The sequence below is a fragment of the Sander lucioperca genome, chromosome 13 (assembly GCF_008315115.2).
Source record: "Sander lucioperca isolate FBNREF2018 chromosome 13, SLUC_FBN_1.2, whole genome shotgun sequence".
NCBI classification, from domain to species: Eukaryota; Metazoa; Chordata; class Actinopteri; order Perciformes; family Percidae; genus Sander; species Sander lucioperca.
In genome coordinates, this window is record NC_050185.1 from 9,540,113 (window position 1) to 9,561,038 (window position 20,926).

At 40.7% G+C, this 20,926-nt stretch overlaps 1 protein-coding gene and 1 long non-coding RNA gene across 4 annotated transcripts in view; one reads left to right on the forward strand and one right to left on the reverse strand.

The window, feature by feature from the left end:
• Positions 1-20,926, reverse strand: part of LOC116064901 (roundabout homolog 1-like) — a 93,499-nt gene that overhangs the window by 24,145 nt on the left and 48,428 nt on the right. Inside the window, exon 1 of one of the 3 annotated variants that reach the window (XM_031320277.2) lies at positions 15,078-15,160. The exons of the other annotated variants lie outside the window; for them this stretch is intronic. The gene's annotated coding sequence lies outside the window, so the exon portion shown is untranslated. Of the gene's footprint in view, positions 1-15,077; positions 15,161-20,926 lie in introns of those variants that run through there. 3 annotated transcript variants of the gene reach the window in all.
• LOC116064902 lies at positions 2,107-18,777 on the forward strand. Its single transcript, XR_004108633.2, has 4 exons — positions 2,107-2,119; positions 13,677-13,682; positions 17,038-17,052; positions 18,540-18,777. It is a non-coding gene; the product is annotated as an uncharacterized LOC116064902 (long non-coding RNA).

The following is a 20,926-nucleotide window of genomic DNA, read 5'->3' on the forward strand; positions in this document are numbered from 1 at the left end:
TACATACTTTGTATACTACTGGGTGGATTAGTAGTGTAGTACTGCAACATATATTTGTTTTTATATGTAAAAAGTAACTATATGTGTCAAAGAACGTAGTGCAGTACAAAGTGTATATTGATCTGCGATGTAGTGGAGTAGAAGTATAAAGTTGCAGAAAATTGAATACTCAAGTAAAGTACAAGTACGTCAAAATTGTACTTAGGTACAGCGCTTGAGTAAATGTAATTAGTTACATTCCACCACTGGTGGCAAGGGATTCTAAAAAACTTAAATGTGTTGAAACAAAATCAACCAGAATAATGTCAGATCTTTAAACTGTTTTATGGGACTATCATTTGCAAGATTACAGCTAAAAAAAAAGTGGAATTGGGGTGTGTAAAAGAGAAAGGGGTACATCATAAATGAAAACAACCCTTTGTTCTACACAACTGAGAAAAATTCTGCTCCTGATGAGGTGAACAACATGTGCTAATGTAGACGCCTGTGCATGAGTGACTGATGTTAAGCATTCCCAGTCTTAAATTACAGATGGGGGCTTAGAACCTGAACAAGCCAGGGAAGCTGAGCCAACACGGAGAGAGCAGAACTCAGTCGAGCTGGGTTGGGGTGAAAAGACAGGAAACAATGAGGAAAAGGCATAATGACTCCCAGATGGCGGCAACTCGTTCACCTCTGGCTACGGATTTGTACATAACACTGGACAAGCAGGCTAGAGACGCCTGATGGGTACCGTGGATATGGGAGAACAAATTGGGATGACCTTCTAATTGGAGGCATTTTTGGCCCCCGCACTCCTTTGAGCTCCACTCTGCTGCTCTGCCCCTCTGAACCTCTGAGCAGGGTTGCAACTGGATGACTGCAGTTGACTGAGTGCTGATGGGAAACAGCTGTCTGACGACCCCTCCCCACCACTACCACCAACACCAGCCTGTCACATGATAAAAGGCATTCCTCGTGGGACACAAAAACACGGTTGAGGTTACGACAGACAGGAAGAAAGTGAGACCATCACAATTGTGTGTACAGTGTGTGTGCATGTTGATTAATTGACTGATACTATCTATAAGTCCTATAGCAATCCGGTTACACATCTGTTTTTACTATCGTGTGAGGTCCAAATGTCTCCGTAGGATCTGTAAGCCTGGACTATTTCCTCAAACCCCTTTGTTAAAGATTTATTTTTGATGATAACACCAGAGTTAGTTTAAGACATAAGGCGAGGAGCGATAAGGGTTAAAAGCAGAGGAAGCTTATGAAGGTTAGTGAAGAATTTTCTCATAAGTGTGCATGTTTTTGTGTGTACAGTATGTGGGCAAGGAAAAATTGGCCCGTTTGTGCACGTTATACTATTGTGCTGAGTAAGCACACAAATAATCTGCAACATGTGCTTGTACAACTGACTGTTTATATTCTCAGGAGGGAAAATGTATCTGCTTATTAAGATATAATAAGAAATTATGCATGCCCAAGTAAAAACCATGCAGGCATACACAAATTTAAGCCCTCCGATTCTCAAAACCTAAGACTGTTGTCTTAGCTACAGTTTCTTGACATTCTGGAATTCCCTGTCTTGTCATCTATTAGTTCCAAATAAGTTCTTCTTATCAGTAAACATATCATCACATGGCTACTCTCTAGGAGTGATGTTGCTGACACCGCTGTCCAACCCTAAATCGCTTGAGTAAGTGGCCTTTGCAAAACCAGGCTCCGTTGACGGTGAGAACAAGGAAAAACGTGCTGGATGGGTATGTTAAATGTTGCAGGCTGATTAAGAAAATGTGGACATCCTGCAATGACTGCCCTGATTTTAGGGAGGTTGAAGAATTATGCAGAGGACAATCACCACAAATTAAACCCCTCTTTCTTACCTCTGCAATAAAAACACGACATCATTTTCTTCTCAGCACACTTTGATTGCCAAATGATTAATATTTCTCCTGTATCTCCCTGTCTGCTTCAAAAACTTCAACTTAATATTTGACTTCACTTTCATCGTTCCCTTTTTCTCTTTCACTCTTGCGTCTGTATTTTAAGGCTTTGTATGCTATCATGTCTCTTGTTATTCTCAAATCATGCTTTTTTTTACTTCACAAGTTGCACCACATGAATTTCACAGGTTTTTGAAGCCGTTCATAGCATGTCTGGCTTCGAACAGTGAAACCCACCTCTGAAGCCTACCCAGCTTGCCTGTTTAGCTGGAGCTTTGCACCTCTCACTGTCTTCTTTTCACCCTTCATCTGATCCCTCCTGATGAGAATCTCATAGCCCACTTCAAAGCATCTGCCCTTGGCCTCACTACCCTGGATCTGACAGTGTCTGACTTGTTGTTAGTCCTCTGGAGCCTGAGCCATAGCTTGAAAGGCCTACTGCAGCCGAGCTCCAATAATCCTCTTTGCAGAGTCCAACTGGACCAAAGAGGAACCCAATCTAACCCCACAGACAGGATGGCATGGGGCACACACAGTAACCATATCACACTGCATCACTGCATGAGACAGCCAGAGGCACCTTTTGTCACCACAGTCAGAACTAAACATCCTTTGTTACTTCATTTTGTATTCAACATGCTTTTATATACTTGCACATCCAGCTGTACAACTATTTTGGTACAGCACTCATTTGCATGTCCCAACGTCAACATCAACATTACTGCAAGGCACAGACTGTTTTATATCAGTTATAGCTTTGCCAAAAGCAGGACAGCAGCTGTGCATGCTTCTGCTTCCAACTCGTATTATAGTGCAGAAATACAATTAGCAATCAGCTTCATACAAATTACTTTTGAGAGACTACCACCAGATTTGAGGTTTTTATTAAGAAGAAAGTACAACACTTTGGCATTTCCACATCATTAGTTTGATGTGTTTTTTATGTTCTATAATTTTTCAGAATCTTCATATAACAAAAAAAGGACGCAGAACACAAATGAAAGAAAGGAAACATGCCATTGCATTGCATGTAAGTCACTGCTGACTCCAGGAATTTAATATTTAGAATGAAAGATTTTTTACAATCAGCAGGGTCTGAGCTTGATAAGCAGAATTAGCTGCCAACTGTATAATAAATAGTTTTCTTTGTGAGAGAATTAAATGGATGGAACCTCTCAACATTCTTTAAACAGAAATAAAATTCCAGTAAAATGGAATAAAATGTCAAAAGTACTGTGATAACTACCACATGTTACCGGAGGCTTACATTTTTTTAGTTAAATAAAAAAACAAACCGCAAATTTGAAAAGCTAAGTATCTGACTGTTTTAACTTAATACAAGACATAAACAGCAAAAAGGGAATGTCACTGATTGAATGTCATTTAACGGACACTCTATTTCACTTTTAAATTCATCTAACCCCATGAATTATTAATCAGTGACTTAGTACACACTGGCCTCCTCTAAATGGTTCAATGGTGAGGGGAGAAAAATTAAGGTTTAATAAATTGCTACCTAGAACATATATTCATGTATTATAAATATATGGGACTGCCCATATATACTCGTTATTCCTTACATATTGTAGACACAGTGTGACTATTTTTCTTTGACGTCATCAGACCATGTCAGTGATATGTAAATACTAAAATGGAAAAAGGCAGAGGCTGGAATTATGGTTCCTTCTCTGTTCCATGGCACTCTGGACTGAGACCGCACTAAAACACATTATTCCAAGAGTAAGTAATAATAAGTAAAAATAAGTACTGGCATCTATTACACTGTCCTGAAGTCTTAATGTGTCCCAGTGCTTAAAAACATTCATTTCAACCTAAATACAAACCAGCCTTCTTTGACTAAAATACCCCAGAGCAATGACTTGAAAATATATAAATATAATAAATACCCAAAGCTAGCCTTAAAAATACAGCTATCGTCCAACCCCAGCAGATATGAAATCCTTGACTTTTCTACCTAAAGCTAGCCTTAAAAATACAACTATCATCCAAACCCAGCAGATATAAAATCCTTGACTTTTCTCACAATCTATCTCATGACCTCTCCCTACCCCCTACCTCTCTAATTCTATCTATCTCCCCCCTTCTCCTCCTCCACCACCTCCTACTCTTCTTCTCTTCCTTGCTCTTACAGAGATGTAGTCTGGAGAGACAGAAAGCTGCAGGAGAAACAGCTGCTCCACAGAAAAAAAACAATATGTGCGGCTTATGAACTGTAGCTGGTCAGATAGATCGAAAAAAGAGACAGACACACATACACTCACACAGGAGGCCCAGTGGGCCCTGTATCCTTTTGCAAGCACATACCAAAGCCAGTATCATAATATGAACTGCAACCAAGCAAATCCAATAAAAAAGACAGTCCTGCACATACAAATTAGAATACATGCATTAGCTCAGTCTCATACCTACGCCACACGAGATTTGTGGAATACACTTGCATCCAGAAGACACCGCACACTGCTTATGAAGCAAACAAAAAACCCTTGTCTGTCCTCCCCAAGCTCCCCTATTTGAATTTCATTTTCTGCACAGAAATCATTCACACAAAATTCCCAGGGCAAACATGTCTTTTTTGCATGCAAGGCCATAAATCTATCTTATGTTTGGCAAACCAATTAACTCAACATAGGGGCTCACTTACAGAGATAAAGCTCCTGGTAATAATATTTGTTGGGCCAAATATTACACTTTTACTCTTTTCTCTTGCTCACTTTCTCTCTTAGACTCAAATAGCCTACCCCCGTGTATAGCTCTGTAATGGCCATGGCATTAGCGTCATACACATCTTCCTGTCAGACGTGTTAGGTTAATGCTGACCCAAAGTTGATTTGTAACAGAACTTTATTTACTTTTATTTTGCACATACATGTTTATCTCATGCTGTCTTGTGACAATTGACATTTTGTCACTACCCATTTCTCCTCTTCTTCAACCCTTATACCCATTAGTATATAGAAAGACATATATATATATATATATATAGTTAAAGTTTTAATTCCAACCCACAGTCATGTTTCTATGTTTTTCTTTACTAAGTCTGTTACGTTCTGCTGTTTTGTACTATGAAAAAACACAATGACAAAAGATAAAGGCAGAGGAAAGTGGGAAGAAATTGATGGTACATGTGCAATGGGCATACACACAACCTACTAATAGGCACTGCATTCTGACAGGGGGTTTATGGGTACAATGATGCCGTGTGAGTGTGTGTGTAAGGATGGATGCACCGGTTCATCAGTTCTCTCGGATGTTCTGACACTCTAATCCTGTTGATGTACGTGCAGAACATATCACTCGTGAGGGGCACACATTAAAACCAGCTAAAAGGATTGTGTAACCTCCATATTAATCTCCTCCACTCATCCTATGCCTCTGTAAGAAGGGAGACAGGAGAAAAAGAAAGAGGAAAAAGCAGTGCTGAGAATGAAGGAGAGGGCAGATACAGAGAGACAGACGGACATGAAGCAGCTTAGGATAATGAGTGGCAGAAGAGCTGGGTGAAACAGCTCTAATGAGGTTAGGTAAATTGTCAATCAAAGAAAAGTGGAAAAGGTTGACTCACAGTTCCTGTTGTTGCCTAAAACATCTTGATTTTTCTTACTTGCCTTATGACAAAAACTTAAACAAAACACTACATAAGTTCCCAGGGTGATGATCAGATTTCTATTATGACTAGATTTAACACAGGTGCTGGTACAGCATTAAAACTAAACCAATATCAAATACTGAATCCTTTGAGAATCAAATGAGAAAGATAAATACAGGGGTACAGACAATTACATTGTTTGGTTTTAAGATTGAAGAATGAGAAATGTGCTGTAGACGTCTTTAAGAGCTGTGGAAAATGGTATCAACGTCAGGCTTTGTGAGAGGTTGAAAGAGAATTAAGGGCTAATGAAATACAGGCCGACAAGTTGTTACATATGCTCAGCGAAACAAACACACATACACGCTTGCGCCTTTGTTTATGGGATACATAGTGTTTTTATCGAAAACATTCCCACACATAACTTATGCTCATTTACTCTGGAGCAGACAACTTAAAGCAAGTCCGCTCTGCCTGTGAAGCTCTGACATTCAGACCAAATAGTACATTACACTGGACAAACCTGCTATATAGTAAACTGTCATTTTTTAAAGGTGCCCTGCCACACGTTATTTCATTACTTTGTGGTAATGTCTGAAGTTCTACCATGGACTCTAACATTTTTTGTGGAAAAAAATGCCTTGGTTACCTTGTTTCAAGTCATTCTAGTTTGGTATAGAAAGCCTGCAGGAAGACTCAGCTCGATTTGTGCCAGTTCTCATTAATATTCAACGAGCTAAGCTGCTTGACTCTGATTGGCTAACAGCTAGCCAATGAGAGCCTGGCTATCAGCATCCTTTACCCAGCGCAACTGGGCGAGCTCATGAATAGTAATGAGCTCAGGCAACACCACGTCAGACTGACCAGCTTTTGTAATTGGCCTGATTTCTCTGCTTATTTCTTTTCAGTGGCTAGAGCTGACAGAGGAGGTAGCAGTTCAATTTTCACATTCACGGCATAACATAAACACATATGGACCTAACATATTTCAAAATTATTTTTGTGTGGCAGGGCACCTTTAAAGTTGGAAAACAGCAAAGACCACACTGATCCCAAAGTGTAATGCTATTTAATTGCTATGATTCAACATTGTTGTTGCCTTCTGTACGAAGCCCAGTGTCATGCCACTGTGGATAATGATAAGCTTGACTATGGTAAATAGTACAGGGATCAGACTGCTAAATGTCAACCACCAAGGACTCACCTGAAGATTACTTCTGCAAAGCTCACAAATCCATTAAAAACTGTCTGGATATCAGAAATAATCATTTAACTTTTTTTTTTTATAAATAACAATTAACCAATTTATCACGTCAGGATTACCAATCGGCTCTGATTAACTGAATGAAAGTTAACCTTATCATTATGCAACCTACAACATTAAAATATAATTTTAATACAAGCTATCCTGACATCATACCTATGTGTTTTCTGCCACTGGGCTGCAGGCGCAACCTCACTGGTTTGTAAAAGCCCTCTATACCTGTGGGGGTTTATACAAGTGGACTACTAGTTGTTCCTACACTAATTTGCTTACAATGTAATAAATTAGGTTATTGTATCTCAACTATCTATTACTTCACATTTCGGCAACAATGACAATGTCTCGCTTTGTTTGTTTGAGTTTAAAATGCCAACACAAAGAAAGCCAAGGCAACGGATATCCGCCCTAAATGACTGAAATCCGGCAGATTTTCTGGCGGCAACGGAGCAATCCCAGAAGTGGAAAATCAAGTATATAGACTATGTTTTAACTGACCTGTATGTCACTGGAGTGTGGGAGTAAACCCACAGGGCACTTGCTAAATTGGCCTTTCCTTAAATGTGATTACTTTACAATAAAAGGAAAAATAAATTAAAAATAGTTGCTCTAAATAGTATTTGTCTTAAATTATTTCCTCTAGCATCAACTAAGTATACACAATCATTAAAATCCTCCAACATGCTAATCACTTTGAAGTACATTTTGCTAAGGATTTATTATTGAATTAAACAAAAGCTTCAATTAAGCAAAATAAATGAACAGAAAGTATATCAGACTCAGCCTGGTCCGTTCAATCAGTGCAAATGCCTTTGGGCAAGCGTCTCCTTCCTCAGGGCACGCAATGAATGTGGAAGAACACGGTTCTCTAAAACGCGTTCACTGAAGATATCAAGTTGCCAACCTTTCAATCTTTCTGAAGTCTAAATCAAATGTGTATATGTGTGGGTGGAGTCTGCTCCTACCACCTTATTATTATTATTGTAACTAAACACTTTGTAAACCATCAACCAATGGCCATAAATTCATATGACCACCTATTGTTCCAAACCAAACAGGAATTCCGTCTGGTGTAATAATGGGAGGCGAAAGAGCAAACAACCGAGAATGCTAGGTGGATGGCACTAATGAGCGGCAGGTAAGGGGACACGGAGAGGTGTGTGACAGGGTGTTGACAGTAGCCAGCTGAAATGACAATAGAGCAGAAGCAAAACCTGGGGATTGTTGAACTCAAAGCACAATGACCTACATACTGAGATCTGTACTAACAATACCTCCCCATAGGGACCTGACCTCCTGCAAGGAGATGGCTTACCGTCTGGTCCTGTGACTCACACGCCTTGCTTTATTACACTTAAGGCCTGTTCCAGGTGTGAGGCAATTCACTAACTGGTTTATGATTCAAATCAAATAAAGCCTCACAAAAAAAAAAACAGTGACAACTATAAACGACACCTGAATCCTTTAGAAGGCAGGAAGTGTAATGAAAATGGGAAATGGTACAAAACCAAATCAAGTCCTCTTCTTCTGAATAATAGAGAGAGCTGGAGGCAGCAGAAACGTGGCCCTTTCTCTCCGGGGCAAGAGTCCCTCACATAAAAGCAGAGAAAAGCCACACACACACACACACATGCACCACCCTTTAACCCTGTCATTAGTGTAATCCTGCATGAGAAGAGTAAATTGTCATGAATAAATCCACTTAGAAGCCAGTGAATGAAAAGACTTTCACTTTGAGATGGTTGCATTACCATTTCAATAAGTGTGCCACACTGCAAAACATTGGCAGTATTTGACAGAGTAATTGGGAACATTAACGAGTAGATAAAATATGGTTAGTGGAGGGAAGCGTGTATGTAAGTGTGTGCATGTGTGCCAATTACTTTTTTTGCACAGACAAAAAAACACATTGCAAGATTTTTCCACTAATAAGGCCAATGAATCCCCCTGAAGGAGTGAGACTGGTGAGGAAGATGTTGCAGGCTTTGTTCGACAAAACAAAAGAAGTGGAAAGCAGACAGCAGTCAGACCTTGAGACAAATGTATTCCAGTATACTGGCCCAGGGAAGCCTTTGTTTGAGCAGTATGACCTTAGCGATGGTTGGAAAATCTCCTAGGGCTAGGTTGAGTTCTAAATAAGCAACTTCTATGAACTGTACACAAAAAGCAAAGAGGGGCAAACTTTGGGGTATGTGCAATTACACACTGCAGACAAAGCATAAATCTGAAGCTTAGTGGGCTGCTCTTTGTTTAATTTGAATCTACCCTAATTTCTACCTGGCCTTTGTTTGTGAAAGAAGACAAAGTGGGTAGAGGTAGAAATAATAAAGAGCAAAACCCAGGAGAGATGCTCCAAGGGAGGAGTGCACCCGGGTCACGAAGAGAGGCGATGTTGAGGAGGATGAGGAAGAGCTGGTGGTGGGGAGGGCGATGTATTGTAACAAAGAGAAAAGTGAGCAAGACAAAGACATTCAAACATGGGTAGGAGTAGAGATACAGACACAAAGAAACAAAGAGCTACAGGGAATGTAACACTGAATGAGACGACTCAACAGTCACTGCGATGTAATGTTTTTATCTTCATGGCGAGGTTGGAGCCAAAATAGGCAAAGTTAGGTCCAAACAAACACACACACACATGCACACAAATCACACACAATACACTCACAGTTACAGCCATGTTCTGCATTCTAATGTACCCTAAGGTGCCCTAGTGCTCCCCCTGCCATCAATCTGAGAGACAATTCTGGGCCCAGGAGAGAAAGAGGCTATGTTAGGTATGTAATGCTCTCCTGTGTGACAGAAGAAAAAAAAGTACCGGCACAATAAAAATCAGACAGAGATACCAAGAATGATGGGCTGTTTTCACACAAATATCTGGGATTATGGCATTATATTCCAAGCCATATTACGGGGTATCTCAGGCATACAGTCTGCCGTGAGATACACAACATAACACAACAATGCCTTTATTCAACCAGGGAAAATTACATTATCGTGATGGGGAAAGATGCTGACAGTGCAGGTGCAGATAGTAAAATCACTTGGCCCCAAGGCGTGTATAGATGCTGCATTTGACACTGTCCTACACATTATTTCCTGATGGATATAGAGATAGAGATGGAGTATAGAGGTATAAAAAATATAATGGATGATTGGCCAATTTATGATGCACTATTTAAAATAGTGCATCATGTAAGGTGTTTAATACTGATAATGATGTGGGCAGGCGGAGGCAAATAGATGTGGTAAGAACAGCACCACATTATCACTACTCCGGTATGGATGGTATGAAACAACCATGGTTTTCAAGCATTCTGTTGTATTCTCACCCTCCAAGACAGCTTATATATATATATATATATATATATATATATATGCACCATATCACCATAAACTTCAGAGGGGTTTCAGAAATGAAACAACTGATCACATCCATCTACAAATTCATCATATGTGCTCTATTACTACTACTCTTTGGTACTTATAACCCCTTCAAGCCATGAAGACGCTAAAGACGGGTGATTTAGAGTGGGACCGGGAAGAGAAATGGAGAATAACGACAAGCTTGTTTGGTTTGGACCGAGCCGCATCAGGGAGGAATGAATGGAGAGAGAAATGAATGAGGGGTGAAAGATGAAACGTTAATGATCCCTCTGGGGAAATTGGGTCATTGCAGCAGCACAGAGAAGGGCATGGATAAGAACAGAACAAATGCAGGCTGTTGAAGATAATACAAGTAATTAAAACAAGATAGACACTTACAGATTATTCCACAGATAACTACATGCAGTGGAGGTGTACTTTTACAAATATAGATGTTAAATGTGTGTCAGAATGTCATATAAATGAAAATGTCAGATGGGAGAACTTAGAAAGTAAAAACACGTGCAAAAATGTGCATTGTGAGATGTTTAAATGATGAAAGACTGCAGATGGAGCAAACATTGCAGAGGAAGGGAAGCAGAGAGTGAAGACAGAGAAGGGAGTGAGACCGGGAGGATTGTTCTGAAGCAGTCCCCAGCGCCTTTAATTGGTAGGAACAAGAGGTCTCTGAATAAACACCCGCCACACAAGAGAGCCTGGCTCATTTTTCCCCTCCTCTCGCTATCCTTCTTTTCTCATGGGTAGTATAACTGAAGGTAACTCTCAGTCATGCTCCCCTTTAGAGCTCTTCTTCCTCCTCCTTCTCTCTGCACTTCCCCGTCACTCGTCACCAGCCCCAGCTGTCTACCCTCCATCCTCTCCTGTGTATCGGTCTGTTGCTGGGACGACAAACTAAACACCATCTCAGGATTTCCAAATATAACAACAAACTGCTCTCAGAGTGGCTACGATCCCCCATGTCTGCACCTACCACTCTCCATCTCTTTTTTTTTTTACTATCAGTGCAGGCCTGTAGGCTTGCCCTTACTTCTGCTTTTCAGACTTCTGCCTAATTATCTCACGGAGGACGAGGTAGCCCCTACCATCCCCCACACCTCTACAGCCCGGCTACTGAGAGACCCTGATGAATAATTTCACGTTTCTCGAGCCTTCTCTTTCTCTCATCCTCAAATTGATTATTGTACAGAAAGCACAGCTAAAAAAGCAGCCCACTGGGTAATTTGTCTTTCTGACGAGGAGAGTTCATGGCTAGGTATGGGGGAGGGAGAAGCAGAGGGCTTGAAATGATATGCAAAGCAAGAGGGAAAAACGTGATTATACGAAAAAATTGATATTGGATGCTACGCCTGGTTTCGTCTCTGATAGCTCATTCCGTTTGATGTTGTGGTCAGAGGCACAATTCGGGAGAGTGGATATTTGCATGTGAAAATGTTCCTCGAAAAGTGAGCAAAGTGAGAGAGCTACGTCCCTGAGAAGCATCTGTAATTACATGAAGCACATTTGGAAAATAAAGCTAATACAGCCCTCTGTTATCCTCTTTCTCCACCATACCATCTCTGTTATTCTGAAAATCCCTATCGCAAACACTGCAGCAGCCCCGTGGCTACAAACACTCATCTGTCAATGTTTGATTCCACTTAAATATGGCCGACTGATGTGCTGTTGGATGATGCCAGCCTCCAGGTGTTTTCAATCTCCTTGACAATGACACTCCTGTTTGGTTGGCGTGCAAGGCTCCAGTGATGACAGGGACGGAGGGTATCATTTGGGCACCACAGGAGAGATCACTAAGTGTGTGTACAGACACCCTGCCTTATCATTAGTAAGGGGTATGCCATGGATACGCTCTGTTGAAATAAATGCACCTATCCTGAGTCAGTCCTGAGGTGACTCACCTGACTGGATGGGAGCAAATTAGCAGGCCAAGATGAGGTCAATAGTGTGTGTCATTGGCAATTTGGTTGAGGCAAGTGCACACCTGAATATTTTTTAAGTGATAGTGCTAGATTTGGCTCCACCATGCAGCTTTGATTCTCCACCAGTGCAAAGTAAGCTGAATCAGCCCCCCACCAGCTCTCTTCTCATCTCTTTTCCTTTCCCCGCATGTACACTCCTGTTCACCCTCATCACTTTTCCATTCTCCCTTGTGTTTTCCTGTCTTCCAACTTCAATCTCTGCTTACTCCCATCTCCTTTGTTTCCTCTAAGCTGTCTCACCATCTCTCAAGGCTTTGCTCCTCCCCATCTACTTTTTCTTCTCTCCTGCTTCAAACCTGCTAATGTTTTTCAGCTATGCTAGATTTTCCTCACTGATTTTTAGGCCCTCACTTCCCTCTTTTTTTCTCTCTCTCTTTCTTAGTCCTGTTGTGCATTCTCCACCCCCTACCCCTCCAAAACCTCCTAATGGATCCCATGTCAGCAGAATGCCAGAGGAAACCACACAACTGCACTGTGGCTTCATGTCTGTCTCTGCCTCAACGTCTCTCTCTCTTCTGCATGAAAAAAAAAATGGAAGAGAAAAATGAATAGAAAAAACTGCTGGCTGAACACAGTAAAACGACTCCAATGAGATTCTACATACCTCATGAAGCTGTGTCTTATATTTCAAATACATACTACAGGTGCAAATTCCTTTTAAGTGAGATTCTGCTTTAGTTTGTTCCTTTATTTGATGACTTTAACTCACATATAATGGTTTGATTGTGCTGCATTGTTTTTACATTTTATTAGGTTTCATATTGCTGAAGTTTCAGTTTCCTTTGTCTGTGTAGCCATGGAAGCTATCGCACAACATGATAATTACCCACTTCTTCTAGGTTCCAAAGAAACTGCTGTTGCTTCTGGTAAACTCAGCACTTATACTGTGCATGAGAAGATTTTTCCCCATTTTGTGCCACATTTTGTGTTTGGAAATTACAAGGGAAATGTGCTTAATAAACAATCCCGTCTGCTAGAAAAAGACGGTTATATACTGCTAATTTGCAACAGCAAGTGTGTTTTGTTAGAAACATAACGCCACCTGGATTCTATTTTTCATCAACATGACGAGGAAACGTTAATTAACGTAATATGGTCATGTTCAAAATGTTGGTAGTGAATTTATTTGCAAAATGTTCTCTGACAAAATAAAACATCCGCTCCTGAAATACAATCCCAGCTTGTGATTAAAATGTGATTAAACTTGATGGTTATGTTTAGGAACCTCAAAGCACTTGATCAAGGTTAGGGAACAACCGTGGTCTGAAATATTTCAAAAAAAGTCAACGACTTGAAGCACTCCACAGGACATGTTTACTTGATTCACTTTTAACTGAAGCCATGATCATTTTCTAACATTAACCAAAGTGTAACCACATGCAGGGCTGATTTTTAAGTTCCATAACAATGTCAGTATCACTTTGTATTTTGTGGCTTTAATGTGACACAATAATTCAAGACTTTCTGAGACATAAAAGGCTACTGCATTTTCAAAAAATAAAGGATGCGCTCAGATAAGTGTTAGACTCCCTTTATGTTTTGATAATGAAATGATCAAATGAATGAAATGAAAAAAAATTACACTTTGCCAACATTTTTTTATTTTATCAACAATGTGCTGCAGACTTTAACTGAACTAAGGTTAATTTAAAAAAATAATCACACTGTTGAGTACTTATCAGTAATTAAAGACTGCAAATTATAATTTGCACATCAATGCAAAATATGGGCATTAATTCTCTGTTTCTGTTTTTATTGTTCTTCTCTTTCAGGATGTGGTTTCCAAGCTTCATGTAGCTCTTCATTACAGCAACAAACTCAACCAGTGATGTGTTTTTTTCAACAGGTCTGAGAACAAACAGCAGGAAATCAAACCGAAGTATAGCTCCTTGCCTTTGCATCTCCTTTGGAGGAGTAAGCCAGTAGTAGTGTGTGCAGGGGGGTGGATCACAGGGACACGTGTGATAGACGACACGATAATGTACTTACAGGGACAAACTGTCACATCTCTGCTGGGCTCTGCACTCCACAGGTACGCCGAGCCCAGGCAAGGCCAGGCAGTGACAAATGGACCCAATTTCCATTTATTTATCTATCTGTTGTGTGGACCACAGAACACATTCTGGTCTGCTCCCCCTATAAATCGTTATCCTGTTAACACAACACCAATAAACCGACACATTAGCACTCCCATGCAGCAGACTAATCAAGCACATACCCGTCACACAAACCGTAAAGAACATCAGCACGTTGGCTGTGAAATTACTGGGAAACACACATCAAGCGGACAATTATAAAATCCCTGCAGTGACCTCACTCATGCACACTCAAATAATAAACAATAAAAAATAAACATTTCCAGCTAAACAATTCTGGAGAGAAAAATGGAAAGGATTCACTCAGGAGAATAAATCTGGGGCTAAAGCTGCCTAATTTAAAACACAATAATAAGTTTCTGCTGTGGAGATGGAAGGGGCTTGTAGAAAGCCACAGGGAGTGATGGGGTCAGGGGTGAGGGAAGGCACACATTTATACTGTTTAGATTTGATAAGGTCTGGAAATTGCTGAGAGAGGAACCCACGTCTGGAGAGACAAGCAGCCTGCCAGCCAGTCTGTCTCAGTGACTCCAGCAGGGTTGGCTCAGTTAGGAGGTCTCACATGACATGATGTCCCCTCTGATATTAACCCTGCTGACAAAAGCTTGCCTCTTACACAGACATCTACATCATCAGCAGCCAATCTAACTGTCCCATCTACAAACTCTACACTAGAAATAATATTTCCGTCTCTGCAGGCCAGCTCACTCCCTCTCACTATTGCACACAAACAACCAGCCCCAATCACATCCCCTTCTCTCTAACTGACATTAACACACACACCCGATAAACGCCCCCCCGCTGGTTTTGTCATATTACCTGGCAAAACACCAACAGATTTTTTCGCTCAGTGCCAAACAGCTAGTGGTGTGAATGGTTGAGCCGCTGGATTTAATTAGTGCTGCGCCCATATGGAGTAGCGAAGAGACAGGCACACACACATCCAGAAAGTATGTCACGTCCCCACCTGATCTGCTCTTAACATTGCCCTTAGTGGCATGCATACACAGATGCACACATGAATACACACACCAGAGGGAAGGGGTGGAGTGGGGTGCTATGCAGCTTTGTAATCAGGTGATTTCTTTGCTGTAAATTTAATTGGTTTCAGCAGCAGTGCAAAGAAAACGTCAAGGTTGGCTTGCTGCACCATGTGAATGGAGACAGCTACTCTGATGGGCAGGAGGTAGGAGGGAGCAAAGTGAAAACACTGCTAAAAAGATTATTTTAAAAACCAGCGAGGTTGATAAACAACATACTGTCATCCTGGCAACAGAGAGATGCAGATGGATGGAAGGACATGCAAACACTTGCACCATGCTCTGGGAATATTCTCTTCGTCTTTCATTCACTTCCACTAAAACCCACGCAAGTGACACATTTCTGTGTCTGTCAGTCTCCTGCTAATTAACAGGTCAGGGATTGTGAAAGTTTGATCCATGAATCTACATGTTTAGCCAATATTCTTTTTGTGTATCACCTACTACCTGTCCCCTTATCCCTGTGTGTCCTGTGTGACACTACAATGTTAATTGGTTTGTTGTTGGATGCATGTTTTATTCCACAATGAGTGGGACTGCCAGGGGACTTCCTTTGACAAGCTAAGCTCCTCTCTCCTCTCTCTTTCCATCTGTGTGCATCCATGTCCCAGAAATGCTTGTTACTAACTTAGCTCTGGGGATCTTATTTCCTGGAGTCCTTATGTTTTTTCGCCCCGCAGTTTTCCTTGGATTAGGGTGGCACCTAAATCATGGTTGCAGCTGTCACCGTGGTCCTGCTCCGCGCCCTGCTATGCCCTGCTACACCCTGCTACGCCCTGCAGTGCCCTGCTATGCCCTGCAGTGCCCTGCTACGTCCTGCTGTTCCCTGCAGTGCCCTGCTACACCCTGTAACGCCCTGCAGTGCCCTGCTACGCCATTAACTACTACAACTACTATTTCTAGTCATAGTTCTATTATCTTTATTGTGACTGTTATTGCCACTGTTCATCACACCCCCAGACGCCACCCCGGCACCGTCAGACACCGCCTATCAAGAGCCTGAGTCTGTCCGAGGTTTCTCCTTAAAAGGGAGTTTGTCCTTGCCACTATCGCACTAAATGCTTGCTCTTGGGGGAATTACTGGAATTGTTGGGTCTTTGTAAATTATAGAGTGTGGTCTAGACCTACTCTATCTGTAAAGTGTCTTGAGATCATTCTTGTATTGATTTGATACTATAAATAAAATTGAACTGAATTGAATTCAAATCTGACTAAAAACCTAAGAGCTGCCCTTAACATATATTGCGAGGTTGACCATGCACTGTTCTACTAAAACATGATTAAAGTAATGTTTCAGTGCCAACAGTTAATGAAGAATAGAAAGCACAATCCAATATTGTGTTTTAAAATAGTTTCCTTATAACCACATGTTCACTTCTCTTATCATTAAAAGGCGTGAGTGGGTGGAGAAAAGGAGGGGAACTTCTTCACCAGGGCAAGACTCTGGTATTTGCTCAAATGAGCAAGTGTCTGTTTGTCATCTTAAGGCCAGCCTAGACGTCAAATCATGCACTCCTCCTGGAATTAGTTTCACTGATTGATCTGCTACCTGAATGGGCCGTGCCATTTCCTCATTTCTGTTCAACAATACCCTCAATGCACAAGCCTAATGGAGTCATCAATGATGCGTCACAGACTGAGAAAAGAGCTGAAATTGGGTAATAGGGTTTGGTTATTCTTTGCCCTTACCAAGGCTCCTGAAACTAAAATGTGGTATTTAGTTTCAGCTGTATAAATAGTGAATAATACATAGTGTGATATGCTACGTAATGTGATGGCGGTTAAGGCATTTTGTGCAGTTAAGCTCTGTATGAATAATAGCGTAATCCGCTGCAATTATGGCGGACATGTTATAATTAGCTCACTGTAATCCCTCCAGCTGTCTTCCTCTTAGTAGACTCAGCATTGTCTGGATCCAAATAGGAGGAAATGAGAAAGAGAGCAGTTTTTTCCAGTTTTCTGGATAGACATTTCTGGCACTGTGGACTCAAATGAAATGTTTTCCTTCACAGTCTGTGTAGAAAGTTTCTTACTGTCTAAAAGGCTCCATGAAGAAAAAAAAATGTAGAGGACAGAATCAGTCAAGGTCAGTGTTAATCATTTTCGCTTCAGTTCTGCAGCATCTCCACCTCCCACAAAACAAACCACTGAGATCCACATTATACCATTTTTTCTGTCTAGCCATGGTTGACTTCCATTTTCTTATTGTTCTTATCCATTCTTATCATTTCAATTCACTGTCTCACATGGCAGCATGTGTCCAAATTAATTGGTTTGTTGTTGGGTGCACTGTTTTATTTCACTCTGCTTGATATACATATGCAACTGCTTTGGGGTTTGAATAAAAAGCAGGAGGTCAACATACATTTGCAGTAGACTTACAGTAATTTACAAGGAACAGTGAGATTTACTGGGACTGAAACCCTTGATTAGACCCAGTAGGTGTCTGTGCTAAAGGTAGCCCATGTTTAATAGCATCAATTGAAGCGTACTGACTAACATGCATGGACTGTTAAAGTCCCGGTGTTTGTGAGCTTGTTGTTCTGTTCAGAAACCAAATGGGAGTGACGGGGAGGGCTATTAAACATGGCAGACTGTGTATACTGTAAACAATGTACAGCACATTCCCCGCTGTGTGTTCACAGGAGTGTGAAGCTTTCTGCATTTCTACCTCCCAGAAGCAATTTGGTACTGGAGCCATCTAGCTGTGCTGCTGCTCCCCACTACACATCCATGCTCAGGGAGGAAGCATTAATATCTATTACTGTTATGTGTCTATTCCCAATACATATAGTACCATTAAAGAGTAGTAAAAAGAAAATAGCTCTGAATTACAAAAACATGTTCTCACTTAGCTGTCGTGGTATTTAGGCAGGCAGGTCTTGGTTTTATTTGCCCAGGTTCTGAGATAACAGACTCTAGGATTTCTGCTGCTACACCAACAAAATGGAGGTTAAACGAAATGTTGCGTATGGTGCTCACAACATTGAAAAATGACACAAAGCAACATTTCTTTCTAGTGGTCCTATTACTCTGGATAACCCACCAACATGACCTTGACCAGTTTTCAATGAAACTACTTTCTAATAAAATAATCATCCCCATGGAAACCATTGAGAGCATGTTTTTTCTATTATCCAGAGTAACAGAACACTGTTTCTGGAAATAGATGTTGCCAGTGAAACTGTCTTTATACTGTTACCCTCTAAAACGGTGCAGTTAAAAGGCCGGTTCACCAAAGTATTTTTTTTTAATCTTATTTATTCGGGACAGTGCACATTAATGAACAATCTAACATTTCTGTACAGACTGTAAATGAGCCAGGTTATAGCATAAATGCTAATTTTCACCTGTAGTCCAGTTCACCTGTAAAGTAACACAATACACACAAGATTTTGGTAACTCCATGAACAAAATTCCATTCACCACCATTGAATTGGAAAAAAGACAGAAATCTCAAAGCATAGATGCATAAAACCAAAGGCTATAGCTATACTACAGTAAGCGAGGAAATGTCTCCACCATGTAAACTGGTTGAAAATGATAAACAAATGGTTGCAACCCTTCCAATGTTCTGGTCCAGCACAAGAAAAGTACATTCCTCATATCACCTGAAACTGAGAGGATTTCATTTATATCTTAACGTCTTAACGTATAATCTTAAGTTAACGATGGATACTATCATCTTTTGCCCTCTACCCTATTTCTTCCTCTCTACCCCTCCCCACTAGCCAATACTATACCTCCATCCCCCATGGCAATGTGAGGCGGGCAACACTATCCGCTCTATTACAGAACCTCTAGAGATATCTGCCTTCTCAGCATGCAGCGGAGCTAGAGACGGTGAAACAGATACACACACATTTGCAAACACACACACACACACACACACACACACACACACACACACACACACACACACACACACACACACACCAAATGGATACCTCGGGTCTGAGATAATCAATGCCAACAGAGCCGCAGCAGATATAGAGGCTGGAGAGTCAGACCCAAGGCCAGGTTCTACTCAAACAAGCAAAGCCCAGAAAGAAAATACACAAAGAAGAAAACGAGAAATATGAGTACCTTGACCCAAAATATTTACAATTCTCTTGCCTGTGTGCATTATATTTCATATGAATTCTTCAGACTTTATAGTTTATTTATGGAATCAGTTTATTAAAAAGATAACACATGCAGGAAGAGGCACACTGTGCATTTGAGATAAACAAAAACCAAGAAGCAAAGGAGAAATAAGATGACAAAACTGCAAGTGAATATAAAATGTGCTTCAAAAAGACATGCATGAAAAGAATGTATGAAAACCTCAAAGTAAATCTTATATGATGTCTCAAGTTTCTGTCCATGATATATTTGTTGCTACAAATGCTATAAGAAATGCATGCCAACAACACCAACACATGGCTTTGGCATACTCTATTTATAAATGACACTTTGTGTGAGTGAGAGAGAAGAGGTGACAGCAAGAATATAAGACATCAGACTGACAGCGTTTCTACATCGCACTCGCTGCCTCTGCACATGCTGTCAACAAACCTCAAGGAAAAACTGATGAGACATGCAGGTGTCCGATGGCTATTAGTGTAAAAAACGTCCTCATCTGTCAGTGAGGGGAACCAGTTAGTGAAGAAGCTGTCAATTAAACAACCACTCATCTTGAGAAGCTCCTCCCTGTCAAAATGAAGAGTGGACGAAAAAGATGTGTGTCTGTGGTGGTTGGGTGGGTGTTTTATTGCCTGTCGACTGTTTGGTGCAAGACTTTTAGCAACACATTTTTCATGGCATATACTGTATGAAGGCCATGAGGAAGGGGTTTGTACCAAAAATGAAAGCAGGTAATTAAACAGACAGCAGAGGTAAATGTTGTGTGCAGAAATCCTGAATAAGCCTGTGGAAGCAATTTATTTAAAGCTTTGAAAAACCATGACCAACAAGCAGTGACATAACTGACACAAGGACATACATGCAGACTGAAAAACACAAGGTTGTTGCACTATTTCAAAGGTCCATAGTAACACCATTAGGAGAGAAAGGTTTGCTGGAATCCCAGTACCCGAACAATCCAAGTATCAGTCAAGCTATGAATCCCAGTTCACTTCACTTACTCGTTACTTGTTGTTCACTTACTACAAATTCATTCAGTGAGCCTATAATTAGCCAGCTCAGCTTGAAGGCCACTTGGATAACATATAGTACTGGAAAAGAATATACTTCTTATGTAAAGTGTCTATGAATCAATTTCATGAGAAGATACAAAACTTGCCAGGTTACATTCAATAAACTAGTCAGATGAAATCTAGATTCAGATCCAATGGTACCAATACTAGGGGCGGGAATTACAGGGTACCTCACGATACGATACATGGCTCACGATACCAATAATTTCACGATCCAGCAATTCTGTGATAATCAATATATTGCTTGACAATAATAATACATCACGATATCGGTCTAATTAATAATAACAAATACAAAATGCCTGTGAATAGGCTAAGTGTATGTTTTCTCTCTTTATTCACTGCAACTCCAAACTGTTAGAAAACAGCACAATTCTGCAGCACAGTTTTTTTCAGTCTGTAAATTAAATTACAGAACTATAGAGCAACT